This window comes from Lissotriton vulgaris, chromosome 4_1 (assembly GCF_964263255.1).
Source record: "Lissotriton vulgaris chromosome 4_1, aLisVul1.2, whole genome shotgun sequence".
Classification (NCBI taxonomy): domain Eukaryota; kingdom Metazoa; phylum Chordata; class Amphibia; order Caudata; family Salamandridae; genus Lissotriton; species Lissotriton vulgaris.
The window spans coordinates 1,018,329,967-1,018,347,050 of record NC_141691.1 but is presented as its reverse complement, the minus strand read 5'-3'; positions in this window follow the sequence as shown (position 1 = coordinate 1,018,347,050).

Here is a 17,084-nt window from a genome sequence, read left to right as displayed (position 1 = left end):
GTATCCTTAGTTGCATTAAAAGAGTCTTCATAACAGAGGAAATCTCCAAGTAGTTCCTCTTCTGTACGCCATGGCTTAAAGAGTTGCAAAAGAGCTAAATAGAAAAATTCTCTTTTGTCTGGAGCTTCGCAACTCAATTTTCGATGATTAATCAAATGGCCTTTTCTCTGCTTCACTAGACATCCTTCATACCCAATGACAGCATATTTTCCATTATTGATATCTTCTGTGATGTTCCTCTTATAACTGTAGTTTTGCAGAACTTCATACAAACAAGTGTTCTCAAGGTGAGCACTTCTATTTGGATAGTATGTATCCAACATGTTTGTCTTCAAAATATCTGTACTGTTTGGTTCTTTCTCCGCCAAATATTCAATTTCTTGTACAGATTTCAAAACTCGGTTTCGTGTTGCAGCAAGACCTAGACTCACCCAAATGATTGTTCTTGATTTGGTATAGAGACTTGCTGATGATAACCGATCAGAACATTCATATGCTCCAATTTCTCGGTGCGACAACATCTTCAGACTGAAACTGTATAATTTCTTGCTTAGACTCTTTTCATGTGAAATGTCTTCCACATTTCCTTCAGTTCTGTCTTTTCATTTTTTGTGATGTAAGATGTCACATATCGAGCCACAGCAATAGAGTTGTCAGCAACGAACTGAATATCCATGTTAGCATTCCACATGGACAAAATCACTGGGTTGTAGTCGTTGATGTACTTAGACTCTTCGTTTCTTTTTAAATTATATGTATTTTTGGGAGATTTCCTCGTCACAGTATGTCGTAGAGATGACATCAAATTATTTACTCTTCCCTTAGAAATTACTGGTCGTGGAAACGCAAAACGACATTTCGTGTAGTGCTTTTCCTTGTTTTTAAATTTTCAACGACAGTACTTTCCACAACGATGAGATTGAAAACGTAAAACTTGTTGCCTTAAACTGTTTTCTTCAGTAGTTTTTGGAGCAGCACATGTTGAATACTCTTCAATGAAACTCATCATTGTTTCATCCGAATCTAATCCAAATTTGGGTGCATCTTTAATCCATAACAACATATGTATATGAGGAGCACCTCTCGCTTGATATTTCTTCCTCCAAAAGAAATCCAAAACCTCTCCAATGGGAGGATTTTTTTTGTTGGTAATAGAAGACATCATAGCTTCAAATCTATGATTAAAATATCTGCAAACATTCACTGGATCCAAAGAACACAGTTCTCCAGGTGTTTTCAATTCTATATTTTGTATGTTTCCATTTGCCTCTCGTAGAAATTGAAGTAAGTTGTCCCATGCATACTCAGCACAGCTAAGAGTGAGGAACCATGTAGGAGTTCCTAAGTTTCTTAGCATACATTTCAATTCCCCATGACGACGGAACCAATACTCATTTGTTCCACGCTGACATGCCATGAGATTGATTAGCTGAGATTCCAAAATACTGTCTTGCAGATTGACTTTCTCCATAAATTCCCTTGCTGAAACATTTTGCAGATGAGCTCCACTTTTCAATATATGATTAACTGCATAAGAAAGTCCAGACAAATCACTTTCATACAGTAGATGAAACAAATACGGAATGCATTGCCGAAATCTTGGATCTTCAGCATATAATCTTAAAGTCCGGTATTCACCTGCAGGAACTTGAACTGGTCGATCGTCATATTATCCACCACGACCTGTTGGAAATAACTGTGGAAAACAACAAGCTTCCAAACTTTCTTCCCCTACACTAATGGGACTTCCTTTTGCTGCTTTCATTTGAAACAAGTCAATTGCATTCCCCATTACATCTTTGAAATGCAAAGGATGAACAGTATAATGTTCATATATTTCTTCACTTCTAGACACATCAAATTTTTCAATTTGGCCAACTGAACAATCACTGTCTTCTTCTGTAGCTGTTTCCTCTGCTCCAACACTTACATCTTTATAGTACTCATTGTTTTTGACCAAATACAACGTTGCCTTATTGACTTTCCTAACATCCACTAAATCTTGCCAGATTTTCTTACTCTTTGTCGGAACCCCATTAACTAGAATAACCAGAGGATCCTCTTCTACTCTTTCTACACCAATTGTATCAATATTTTTCTTGACATCTAGAGGCAAATAAACAACTCTTCCCTTTAATCCTCTTTGTAAATCTCTAGGAGGTAATTTCCCTATTTTAGGCTCCATGCGAACAATAGCTTGAAAAGGATGGACACATTGAATCAAAATTGATTCATAAGTATTTAAATCCATCAATTCAGAAGGAATATCTATCAACTGAAGATTATTATGAGCAGCTCTAGCAGGCATTCTATTTTCATTTAATTTTTTCAAACAATAATTACAAATACGCTGATCAAAACTCAAATCAAAAGAATTCTCCACCACCAAATAACTTACAAAATCCTTCCATTCACTATTATTTTACAATTCACATTTTGCATATAAATCAACTAACCTAGTCTGAATCTTATAATGAGTCCGTCGACAACACACACAAGTTAAATTAGGCCTTTCACTTGATTTCACCTTAAACTTGGTAATTTCCTCGTCAAACTTTTCTGTACTTGAAATCTGTACATTGTCTTCCACATTACCATCCATTACAATATCCATTTCTACACTGTCCTCTTTGTTCCCAAAATAACAAAACTCAATTTCTTCACAAATAGTCTTCATATCTACTTCAGATCCAAGCAAAAGAGCACTGTTTAATTGTTTAAGCTTAAGTGCTGGACTTTTTGCATAATACAACCTTCTCACTAATTTCCTCCCCTTATTATGATGCACTGCTAACATCCTAAAATGATGAAAAACACTTTGACATACTTTTCTAGAATGACAAGCCAGTGAATGCCCATGCAAACCTGTGTTTTCTCTTACTCTGCAAGGATCTAACTCTTGCAAGATCTTCATTTTTTGTTTTAGACTTTTCTTACTATATGCACGTAAGAAATTTCGAAGTAAATCGATTGAATCCTGTCGCACACTACACATACTACTGCACTTCCATGTGTACACTGGACCCTTAGTATGTCTCCCTAATACTTCATCACTTAACACCTCTTCTGCATCTCTAGACATAAGTTTCTCTTTTTCCATCACACAACCATCTTTCACCTCACATGCTCGACCACTGGTGTCAACAGCATGCACCAAATCATTTTCCTGAAAGTAACTCTCCTCATTAAAAAATGGCTCAGAACTTGAACTATGCATCCATTCTCCAGAAAATACTTCACAAAAATGAGTCCGTTTAATAATTCTTTTCCATCTACTGTTCGATTTGAAAACATCAATTGCCTTATTAAGTATCCTAATTCTATTGATTACTAAAATAAATAATTTTTTCTTAACTTCAAAAGCCTGATCAACAATCTTCTCTATACTTTTCTTTTTCTTGTAAAAAGCAGTTCTCTATTTACCTTTCTTTTCATTTTTTAGCAAATTTAAAACTACCCTATTGCGAAACATTCGTCTACGAATGTCCCTAAATTGATTTAACCTTCTATTGCTATCCATGGTCTTATCTCCTGCTCCAATAGAGACATTTTTTGAGGGCCTCTCGTTCCTTTTTAGATTTCCTCTCTGCTTCTGGATCTTCACATTACTATTAACATTACTTTTTGATCTACATAAATTGTGAAGAAAAGACTTAATTATCTTACCAGGAGATTTTCTGGTGTTTTTTGAAGTACTTGTTGTAGAGGATTCGTTTAATTCCTTTGATGATTTTGTTCTTTTACGTATGGTATTTTTTCTATTCCTTTGCCTTGATGGCATTTTTGCTTGCTTTTAAAATGTTGATTTCAATCTGTGGTTCTGAAAAAAATAACACATTAAAGACCACTATTAGCAAACAACAAAGTAATGACAAAAAGAAAACAATATAAACACTAATTTGCAACATATTAAAGTTTATACCACAGCAACTTAGGGCCTTATTTATGAAGGCCTTGCGCCACCAGTGCGTCCCATGTTAAAAGAGACGCACCAGTGCCATATGGCTGAGATACCCGCCACCCCCTCTCAACACAATCCCCAAGGAATGGGAAACCGGAAACGGTTCTGAACTTTTGGAAGACGGGAGGGAGTGACCCTCTTGGCCGTATTTATTAAAATATGAAACAAAATTAAAACATTAAAATAACAGTTTCATATTATGTACAATTTCATTTCCACATTGCGATGTTTGGCTAACCTTAACATATTTTCTAATACAAAGGTTCACCTAGCCGAACTAACATCCTACAAAACATTTAACTTGAAATTGTACATCCTAACGTTTAAGGGCCAACGGCAAGGTCGTAACCGGTGTCAGATCCCTAAACCAGAAATATCCCCCTCACTTGTGAGGGGCGACCGCACAGAGGTGTACCTCACGTGCATCTACCAATTTCCCTTGACTTGACGGGGGCCCCAATAAACTCGACGCCATTTAAAGGTCGTCCGAGGACTCGTGTGAGGTGTCTAGAAGGTAGCGTAAACCCCCTCCCAAACCCCACACAACTTACCACATCTGCCGTCGCAGATGTCCTGGCCCCGGGAAATTCCCCAGGAGGGGGCTGTAGCCCCTCCTACCCAGGAAGGGGCCTTGACCGCCTTTCCTTTCCTTTCGGCGGCCCATCCTTAGAAGGGACCGCCTCCCCGTTGAGGGGCCAATGGCCACCTCCCTCGAGCGCTCCCATCCGTAATGGGTGACGCCCACCCATAGGGATCTTCCAATTACTGCTCACCGATCATGACCTTACCGCCCGACCAAAATAAATACGACAATTCTAACTAAATTACTAAATGACTAAATTACTAAATGACAGTAATAATTACAACTTATTAAAAGTATGATTACTGACCAACACTAGTGCAGAATTACTTTATTTGCAACACATACTAAAAATTGACCATTCTTTATTGCATATTCAAAGTTATCACGATAATCATCACAACCTGCAAGAAATAGAGTCACCACATCAAACTTTATTCAAAACACGATAATCATCACAACCTGCAAGAAATAGAGTCACCTCATCAAACTTTATTCAAAACCACTTGCTGTCCTCAGGGGCTGGTGGGTGGGTCAAAATTGGCTCTTCGTTCCGTCTCGAGCTCACGTGCAGCGAGGAGGTGCAGCTTCAGAGCACAGGAACAAGAGGATGCTTTCTTGGCTTGTTGCTCCTTTTATCCGTCTTCAGGGCGGGCGTAAACCCGCCCCTGCCTGCCCCAAGGGCGTGGCCGGCCGCGTCAGTGTCTAGGCCAGCCCACTCCAGGGCGGGAAAAAGGCGTGCCCCGGCTACGCCGCTACGGGCATACCAGCCGAGACTCGCCTCCCGCCCAAGATGGCTTCCCGGGGGGATTGTGGTACTCCGCCATACGTTCGGGGGGACCGAATGGTCGCCCCTTTCCATATGGCTGAGATACCCGCCACCCCCTCTCAACACAATCCCCAAGGAATGGGAAACCGGAAACGGTTCTGAACTTTTGGAAGACGGGAGGGAGTGACCCTCCCGGCCGTATTTATTAAAATATGAAACAAAATAAAAACATTAAAATAACAGTTTCATATTATGTACAATTTCATTTCCACATTGCGATGTTTGGCTAACCTTAACATATTTTCTAATACAAAGGTCCACCTAGCCGAACTAACATCCTACAAAACATTTAACTTGAAATTGTACATCCTAACGTTTAAGGGCCAACGGCAAGGTCGTAACCGGTGTCAGATCCCTAAACCAGAAATATCCCCCTCACTTGTGAGGGGCGACCGCACAGAGGTGTACCTCACGTGCATCTACCAATTTCCCTTGACTTGACGGGGGCCCCAATAAACGCGACGCCATTTAAAGGTCATCCGAGGACTCGTGTGAGGTGTCTAGAAGGTAGCGTAAACCCCCTCCCAAACCCCACACAACTTACCACATCTGCCGTCGCAGATGTCCTGGCCCCGGGAAATTCCCCAGGAGGGGGCTGTAGCCCCTCCTACCCAGGAAGGGGCCTTGACCGCCTTTCCTTTCCTTTCGGCGGCCCATCCTTAGAAGGGACCGCCTCCCCGTTGAGGGGCCAATGGCCACCTCCCTCGAGCGCTCCCATCCGTAATGGGTGACGCCCACCCATAGGGATCTTCCAATTACTGCTCACCGATCATGACCTTACCGCCACAGGCCGGATAGTTGACCGGCTATCCGGACCCCCCACAACACTCCTGCCTAAAGGTCATGTTATAAACTCTTTAACCAAGCTATGAGGTCTCCTATGAGTAACTCGTTCCCCACCCGGGACAAATGAACACCATCCCCCAAATACATACTGTCCCCTATAATACAACCATGCGAAACAGAATGCAGTGTACTTGAACGAAACAATCTACTCACTTTGTTATTAATTTTCCTTACTGAATGATTCAGGGCAGAAACCGAAATAGCCCCCCGCCACACTTTTCGTGGGATCATATGGGACCATGCAATTGTGCACCCTGGAACTCTTCTTGCCAACCAACTTACTGTGGAAAGCATTGCCTCAAGAAGAAGTCGTCTACCAGTGGCCACCAAATCGTTGCCCCCAAGATGGACTATGATTATAGACGGCGGTGACCTTGTCCGCCCTAACAAACCCTCAAAAAATGATTGAAATTGGTCAACACAGAGCCCGCCCTTTCCGTAGAAGGACACCCTGTACCCGTATTCCCCAGCCACGTGAATCATATCACCTGCTTTGAATACGTCCGCGGCACGCCTCACGTAAGAGTGGCCCACGACCCACACCTCCGTTTTTACAGCCGGTGATGTCTGACCGCTGGTCCCCAGGTGTCGGGTCGACTGCACAGTCCGCCCCGCCTCGTAGGCTTGCGCAACTGAAAACCAAACAAAAACAAGAAGCGTGAGTACATCATTACAGCTTCACAACATGTGCAACCGCCCATACCTTTTATAACAGTTCGAGGACCAACGCCCCACACGTTTTACTTCTTCTACACTGAGACCCCTGGCTGTAGCCTCTGTAGCAGCCCCTATCCGAAAGGAATGGGTCCCAAACTCGCCGGGGTTCAAGCCCGCGGCCGAAATCGACATCGCAAGCACCCGCTGGAACTGAAACCTCGTCAGTGGGGTGGCGTCAGCGTGTCTCAACAAGGTCCCCCCCCATGATGCCACCCTTTGCGCTAAATATTCCTCCACGCAAACCACAGGGCACATGGAAGACCCGGGAATCCTCTGTATGATTATACAGTCCCCAATCGCACCCTGATCGGTTTTGTACCTGACAAACGAGACAGTCATCGTCTCCCCCTTGACCTGAATGTGCTCTCGGCACAGTCCCCCCATCGTATCCTGCTTGTTCTTCGCCACTAATTCGCTTACCCGCATAGCCCCATGGAATGCCAGCGCAAAAGCGGCTCGGAATAACACTGTTTCATACTGGGATGAACATGTAGCAGGGAGTACGGATAATAACAGGGCCAACCTATCCAGACCTATCGGGTGCCTCTCATCTACTCTGCGACCCTCAAGGCGTTGCCACCCACGTAGCGCTTTCTGCACAACGAAAGACGCTGTCGGGTCCTGGATCCCGTGAGCCCTTGCCATAAAGGAGATGGCGGCCCGATGCCTCTGGGCCGTAGCTACTGATTTGCCTGCCCGATGTAAAGACAGCAGAAATTTTACTACAAACTCTTCCTGGCCCCAAAGCTCCCCCCTAGCAGTCCCCAAAAAGGCCCAATAGGAACGGAACGCCCCTTCGTAGGCCTTCCTCGTCCTGGGTGCTAAACTCTCTCCCACGAGGTTTTGTAGTTCGGGGCACCGAGAGACCAGAGAGCTTCGGGAAAGGGTGCCGCCACCGGGTCCGCTGTGGGCAGAAAACCCCAGAAGGCCTGCATACGGAAACGAGAAAGCGCATCAGCCGCTTGGTTCATTACCCCCGGCACATGTCTTGCCTTAAATAGCACATTCAATTGCATACACAATAACACAATTTCTTTGAGCAGTCTCAGAATCCATTTGCATCGTGCTGCCTGACTATTGATACACTCAACCACGGTCATGTTATCAGACCAGAACACCACAGAGTGATCTCTGAACCCCTCGGGCCAAGTTTTCAGGGCCACCAGAATAGGGAAAAGTTCAAGAAAAGCAATGTTACTTGTCAGCCCGCACGCGTGCCACCATGTCGGCCATTTTTGAGCCGACCATCGAGCGCCGAATATGGCACCAAAACCAATGCTTCCTGCCGAATCTGTCCACAGCCCCAGCTCCTCGGAGGACACCCCCGGTTTGTTCCAGACAATTCGACCATTGAAATCCGCCAGAAATGCCAACCAAATGCGCATATCCTGGCGAACCTCTGCCGACAGCCTCGTGCGATGATGACCCTCCTTCAGGCCGACCATGGCTTGCGCGATCGACCGGGAAAAGGGGCGGGCCATCAGCATTACTCTCAGGGCAAAATTCAGCTGGCCCACCAATTGTTGTAATTGAAGCAGTTTGACCTTAGACTCATTAATACACGTCTCCAGGGATGCCCTGAATCTTACCACTTTTTCTCTCGGTAATCGAAAACAACCTTCCTCTGAGTCGAGCTCGATCCCCAGAAACTCGAGGCTAGTCGAGGGACCCACAGTCTTACCTGGTGCCAATGGCACCCCAAAATGCTTCATTAAGACACGGAATTCATTCAAAGCCTGTCCACATTCCGGATCCCCGGCTGCCCCCAGAAACAAAAAGTCATCGAGATAATGCATAACATGTTGAAAACCCGTCCATTTTGTGAAGACCCATTGCAGAAAACAACAGAATTTTTCAAAATAGGCACAAGATATAGAGCATCCCATTGGCATACATCTATCCATGTAATAGTGACCCTGAAACATGAAACCAAGGAGACGCTGATCGTCTGGGTGTACCGGAAGCAACCGGAACGCTGACTCAATATCTGACTTTGCCATCAGCGCACCGGGCCCTAGGCGATTCAACATGGCAACGGCCTCATCGAAAGATGCGTACCGCACCGAACACACTTCCGGGTCTATCGCATCATTCACGGAAAGACCACGTGGGGCTGATAAATTATGTATCAGTCGAAACTCACCCGGGTCCTTCTTGGGGACCACCCCTAAAGGGGAACAAACAAAGTTAGCCATCGGTGGCACATCAAATGGACCGGCGACTCGACCTCGAGTAACCTCCTTCCCAATTTTTTCCTGTACCACGGTCGTATGTCGCAAGACCGACAGTTGGTTCTTACATTTTGCTACACCCTGAAAATCCCCCACTGGGATGCGGAAACCATATGAAAACCCGTTCCGCAACACCCCAGCGGAAGCATGATCCGGGTATTCGTTGAGCCAAGGAATCATCGCCATGGTATCAATCGGAGTAGGTAAAGGCGCCCCTCGGACTATTTCAGACCTGTTTGGCGCTTCCCCTACCACCGTTATCACCCGTTTTGGCTCTGCACATGGACTCAGGATGGGATGGCTGCCCACACCCCCCACATTCGTGTCTAAACTTGCACGACCCCTGGGGCCTCGTACATTTACCCCTGTTAAAATTCCAACAAATCCCCCTTTTACCTGCGTTGCCATTCGGCTTAGAGTGGTAGTCGTTACCTGCACCCGATCGAAAGGGTGTCCCAGCATATTGGCGGGAGGACTCGCCCCCGCTACTTCCTACCAATGGTACTTTCAACATTCCTGTACTCTCCATTTTTGACCATGAAACGGAGTCGTAACAATCCCAAGTCAAGTTTTTGTCGTGTTCTTTCGCTTTCCTAAAAATATTATCATAGCAGAACCACTGATTGCCCCCATATGATACGTAATACTCCATGATCCGTGACTGATAAATAGGCAATTCGGTCAACAACTCGGGCCTACGTTCGCCCATGATGGAGGTAAAGATTCCCCATGCCCTGCCCCAAGTGCCAATGTTTTCGTCGACCTTAAAGGCGGCCATTTTTGCGCGCCAAACACTCGGATGCATGAGCTCCTTTTGGCTCTTAACATGCTCCATCTCATAATGGTCGGTAAGCAAAGAGAAAATGTTTACATACTCATCTGCCCACATCTTCTCCTTAATTGCCAGAGGAACATGCTGACCCACCTTTTCCCTTCGTGAAGGTGCAGACCCCTCCCTTGCAATCGGCAATGGCCGCTTACCTGAACCAGAAGCTGCATCTGCCGCTGGACCTGATCCTGCTGCTTTTTCCACCGCCGGAGACAGCGGAGTAACTGGCGCTGGTGCCTTCACCGCCTCCCTAGTTTCACACAGTTGTTTCATTAACACCTGTGCGTCGTCAGCCGTGGCGCCCTCGCTATCTTTCCCCAACCACGCTGCCAATTGTGCTGCTAACTCAGGAGGCATATCCTCCCCGGACACAGGAGTGACCACCACGGGAATCGGATTCCCCTCCCTCGGCACTGGAGTTGGCTCTTCAAGTGGGGTATTGGGAACCGGGTTGTCCCCCCCGGATACCCTCCTTCTGGGCCTCTTGCCTTTCCCTCCGGGAGCTGCTCCCGACAAAGGTCGTTTCGGTCCCCCTTCCCCATCTTTAGCCGCCATCTGCTTCTTCAGATCGGTTACTTCTTTCATGAGCATACGGAGCATCTGATCGGTAGTAACTCGCTTTCCGACTTTCTTGGGCATTCTCAGCAGAGTATCTGTAAGACAAAAAAGAAAGATTACCACGCTCAAAATTGGCTCTTCGTTCCGTCTCGAGCTCACGTGCAGCGAGGAGGTGCAGCTTCAGAGCACAGGAACAAGAGGATGCTTTCTTGGCTTGTTGCTCCTTTTATCCGTCTTCAGGGCGGGCGTAAACCCGCCCCTGCCTGCCCCAAGGGCGTGGCCGGCCGCGTCAGTGTCTAGGCCAGCCCACTCCAGGGCGGGAAAAAGGCGGGAAAAAGGCGCGCCCCGGCTACGCCGCTACGGGCATACCAGCCGAGACTCGCCTCCCGCCCAAGATGGCTTCCCGGGGGGATCGTGGTACTCCGCCATACGTTCGGGGGGACCGAATGGTCACCCCTTTCCACAAGACAGTCATAAATAAGGACCAAATGTAAATACCATTGATTTTCCCCCAAAATCGTTTTTGAATAACATTTAAAAAACACTGCGCAGAACCTATGTACAACCACTCAATATCACTTCTGAAACCTCACTGTTTCCCAAAATACAAATCCTCTATCTTGCAAATGTTCATAGCAAGTATTATCAAAAAGCAAAAAACAAACCAACAGCAAACAAACTCAGGGCCTTATTTATGAAGGCCTTGCGCCACCAGAGTGTCACTTATTTCCCATGTTTAAAGTGATGCACCGGCAGCACAAGGCAATCATAAATAAGGGCCAAATGAAAATACCATTGATTTGCCCCCAAAATCGTTTTTAGAATAACATTTTAGAAACACAGCGAAGATTCTTTTTACAAGCACTCAATATCACTACTGAACCCTCACTGTTTCCCAAAATACAAATCCTCTATCTTGCAAATGTTGATATCAAGCATTATCAAAAAGCAAGACACAAACCAACAACAAAAAAACTCAGGGCCTTATTTATGAAGGCCTTGCGCCACCAGTGCGTCCCATGTTAAAAGAGACGCACCAGTGCCACAAGGCAGTCATAAATAAGGACCAAATGTAAATACCATTGATTTGCCCCCAAAATCGTTTTTTGAATAACATTTAAGAAAGACTGCACAGAACCTATGTACAACCAATCAATATCACTTTTAGAACCTCACTGTTTCCCAAAATACAAATCCTCTATCTTGCAAATGTTCATAGCAAGTATTATCAAAAAGCAAAAAAAAAAACAACAGCAAACAAACTCGAGGCCTTATTTATGAAGGCCTTGCAACACCAGAGCGTCACTTATTTCCCATGTTTAAAGTGATGCACGGGCTGCACAAGGCAATCATAAATAAGGGCTAAATGAAAAATACCATTGATTTCCCCCAAAATCGTTTTTTGAATAACATTTAAGAAACACTGCGCAGAACCTATGTACAACCACTCAATATCACTTTTGAAACCTCACTGTTTCCCAAAATACAAATCCTCTATCTTGCAAATGTTGATATCAAGGATTATCAAAAAGCAAGACACAAACCAACAACAAAAAAACTCAGGGCCTTATTAATGAAGGCCTTGCGCCACCAGTGCGTCCCATGTTAAAAGAGACGCATCGGTGCCACAAGACAGTCATAAATAAGGACCAAATGTAAATACTATTGATTTGCCCCCAAAATCGTTTTTTGAATAACATTTAAAAAACACTGCGCAGAACCTATGTACAACCACTCAATATCACTTTTGAAACCTCACTGTTTCCCAAAATACAAATCCTCTATCTTGCAAATGTTCATAGCAAGTATTATCAAAAAGCAAAAACAAAAAACAACAGCAAACAAACTCAGGGCCTTATATATGAAGGCCTTGCGCCACCAGAGCGTCACTTATTTCCCATGTTTAAAGTGATGCACCGGCTGCACAAGGCAATCATAAATAAGGGCCAAATGAAAAATACCATTGATTTCCCCCCAAATCGTTTTTTGAATAACATTTAAGAAACACTGCGCAGAACCTATGTACAACCACTCAATATCACTTTTGAAACCTCACTGTTTCCCAAAATACAAATCCTCTATCTTGCAAATGTTGATATCAAGGATTATCAAAAAGCAAGACACAAACCAACAACAAAAAAACTCAGGACCTTATTTATGAAGGCCTTGCACCAAGAGTGCGTCCCATGTTAAAAGAGACGCACTGGTGCCACAAGGCAATCATAAATAAGGGCTAAATGTAAATACCATTCATTTTCCCCCAAAATCGTTTTTTGAATAATATTTAAGAAACACTGCACAGAACCTATGTACAACCACTCAATATTACTTTTGAAACCTCACTGTTTCCCAAAATACAAATTCTCTATCTTGCAAATGTTCATAGCAAGTATTATCAAAAAGCAAAAACAAAAAACAACAGCAAACAAACTCAGGGCCTTATATATGAAGGCCTTGCGCCACCAGAGCGTCACTTATTTCCCATGTTTAAAATGATGCACCGGCTGCACAAGGCAATCATAAATAAGGGCCAAATGAAAATACCATTGATTTGCACCCAAAATCGTTTTTTGAATAACATTTTAGAAACACAGCAAAGATCCTATGTACAAGCACTCAATATCACTTTTGAAACCTCACTGTTTCCCAAAATACAAATCCTCTATCTTGCAAATGTTCATAGCAAGTATTATCAAAAAGCAAAAAAAAAACAACAGCAAACAAACTCGAGGCCTTATTTATGAAGGCCTTGCGACACCAGAGCGTCACTTATTTCCCATGTTTAAAGTGATGCACGGGCTGCACAAGGCAATCATAAATAAGGGCTAAATGAAAAATACCATTGATTTCCCCCAAAATCGTTTTTTGAATAACATTTAAGAAACACTGCGCAGAACCTATGTACAACCACTCAATATCACTTTTGAAACCTCACTGTTTCCCAAAATACAAATCCTCTATCTTGCAAATGTTGATATCAAGGATTATCAAAAAGCAAGACACAAACCAACAACAAAAAAACTCAGGGCCTTATTAATGAAGGCCTTGCGCCACCAGTGCGTCCCATGTTAAAAGAGACGCATCGGTGCCACAAGACAGTCATAAATAAGGACCAAATGTAAATACTATTGATTTGCCCCCAAAATCGTTTTTTGAATAACATTTAAAAAACACTGCGCAGAACCTATGTACAACCACTCAATATCACTTTTGAAACCTCACTGTTTCCCAAAATACAAATCCTCTATCTTGCAAATGTTCATAGCAAGTATTATCAAAAAGCAAAAACAAAAAACAACAGCAAACAAACTCAGGGCCTTATATATGAAGGCCTTGCGCCACCAGAGCGTCACTTATTTCCCATGTTTAAAGTGATGCACCGGCTGCACAAGGCAATCATAAATAAGGGCCAAATGAAAAATACCATTGATTTCCCCCCAAATCGTTTTTTGAATAACATTTAAGAAACACTGCGCAGAACCTATGTACAACCACTCAATATCACTTTTGAAACCTCACTGTTTCCCAAAATACAAATCCTCTATCTTGCAAATGTTGATATCAAGGATTATCAAAAAGCAAGACACAAACCAACAACAAAAAAACTCAGGACCTTATTTATGAAGGCCTTGCACCAAGAGTGCGTCCCATGTTAAAAGAGACGCACTGGTGCCACAAGGCAATCATAAATAAGGGCTAAATGTAAATACCATTCATTTTCCCCCAAAATCGTTTTTTGAATAATATTTAAGAAACACTGCACAGAACCTATGTACAACCACTCAATATTACTTTTGAAACCTCACTGTTTCCCAAAATACAAATTCTCTATCTTGCAAATGTTCATAGCAAGTATTATCAAAAAGCAAAAACAAAAAACAACAGCAAACAAACTCAGGGCCTTATATATGAAGGCCTTGCGCCACCAGAGCGTCACTTATTTCCCATGTTTAAAATGATGCACCGGCTGCACAAGGCAATCATAAATAAGGGCCAAATGAAAATACCATTGATTTGCACCCAAAATCGTTTTTTGAATAACATTTTAGAAACACAGCAAAGATCCTATGTACAAGCACTCAATATCACTTTTGAAACCTCACTGTTTCCCAAAATACAAATCCTCTATCTTGCAAATGTTCATAGCAAGTATTATCAAAAAGCAAAAAAAAAACAACAGCAAACAAACTCAGGGCCTTATTTATGAAGGCCTTGCGCCACAAGAGCGTCACTTATTTCCCATGTTTAAAATGATGCACCGGCTGCACAAGGCAATCATAAATAAGGGCCAAATGAAAATACCATTGATTTGCACCCAAAATCGTTTTTTGAATAACATTTTAGAAACACAGAAAAGATCCTATGTACAAGCACTCAATTTCACTACTGAACCCTCACTATTTCACAAAATACAAATCCTCTATCTTGCAAATGTTGATATCAAGCATTATCAAAAAGCAAGACACAAACCAACAACAAAAAAACTCAGGACCTTATTCATGAAGGCCTTGCGCCAAGAGTGCGTCCCATGTTAAAAGAGATGCACTGGTGCCACAAGGCAATCATAAATAAGGGCTAAATGTAAATACCATTGATTTTCCCCCAAAATCGTTTTTTGAATAATATTTAAGAAACACTGCACAGAACCTATGTACAACCACTCAATATTACTTTTGAATCCTCACTGTTTCCCAAAATACAAATTCTCTATCTTGCAAATGTTCATAGCAAGTATTATCAAAAAGCAAAAAACAAACCAACAGCAAACAAACTCAGGGCCTTATTTATGAAGGCCTTGCTCCACAAGAGCGTCACTTATTTCCCATGTTTAAAATGATGCACCGGCTGCACAAGGCAATCATATATAAGGGCCAAATGAAAATACCATTGATTTGCACCCAAAATCGTGTTTTGAATAACATTTTAGAAACACAGCAAAGATCCTATGTACAAGCACTCAATTTCACTACTGAACCCTCACTATTCCACAAAATACAAATCCTCTATCTTGCAAATGTTGATATCAAGCATTATCAAAAAGCAAGACACAAACCAACAACAAAAAAACTCAGGACCTTAATTATGAAGGGCTTGTGCTCCAGTGCGTCCCATGGTAAAAGAGACGCACTGGTGCCACAAGGCAATCATAAATAAGGGCTAAATGTAAATACCATTGATTTTCTCCCCAAATCATTTTTTGAACAACATTTAAGAAACACTACGCAGAACCTATGTACAACCACTCAATATCACTTTTGAAACCTCACTGTTTCCCAAAATACAAATCCTCTATCTTGCAAATGTTCATAGCAAGTATTATCAAAAAGCAAAAAAAAAAACCAACAGCAAACAAACTCAGGGCCTTATTTATGAAGGCCTTGCGCCACAAGAGCGTCACTTATTTCCCATGTTTAAAGTGACGCACCGGCTGCACAAGGCAATCATAAATAAGGGTCAAATGAAAATCCCATTGATTTGCACCCAAAATCGTTTTTTGAATAACATTTTAGGAACACAGCAAAGATCCTATGTACAAGCACTCAATTTCACTACTGAACCCTCACTATTTCACAAAATACAAATCCTCTATCTTGCAAATGTTGATATCAAGCATTATCAAAAAGCAAGACACAAACCAACAACAAAAAAACTCAGGACCTTATTTATAAAGGGCTTGTGCCTCCAGTGCGTCCCATGGTAAAAGAGACGCACTGGTGCCACAAGGCAATCATAAATAAGGGCTAAATGTAAATACCATTGATTTTCCCCCAAAATCATTTTTTGAATAACATTTAAGAAACACTACGCAGAACCTATGTACAACCACTCAATATCACTTTTGAAACCTCACTGTTTCCCAAAATACAAATCCTCTATCTTGCAAATGTTCATAGCAAGTATTATCAAAAAGCAAAAAACAAACCAACAGCAAACAAACTCAGGGCCTTATTTATGAAGGCCTTGCGCCACAAGAGTGTCACTTATTTCCCATGTTTAAAGTGATGCACCGGCTGCACAAGGCAATCATAAATAAGGGCCAAATGAAAATCCCATTGATTTGCACCCAAAATCGTTTTTTGAATAACATTTTAGAAACACAGCAAAGATCCTATGTACAAGCACTCAATTTCACTACTGAACCCTCACTATTTCACAAAATACAAATCCTCTATCTTGCAAATGTTGATATGAAGCATTATCAAAAAGCAAGACACAAACCAACAACAAAAAAACTCAGGACCTTATTTATGAAGGCCTTGTGTCACCAGAGCGTCACTTTTTTTCCCATGTTTAAAGTGATGTACCAGCAGCACAAGGAATCATAAATAAGGGCCAAATGAAAATACCATTGATTTGCCCCCAAAATCGTTTTTTGAATAACATTTTAAAAACACAACACAAGACCTATGTACAAGCATTCAATTTCACTACTGAAACGTCACTATCTGCTTCCAAATATTCTCCATACAGCAAACAAGTCTCTATCTAAATTAAATAAATCATTTCTTACCTTTACACATGCTTTGGGAGAT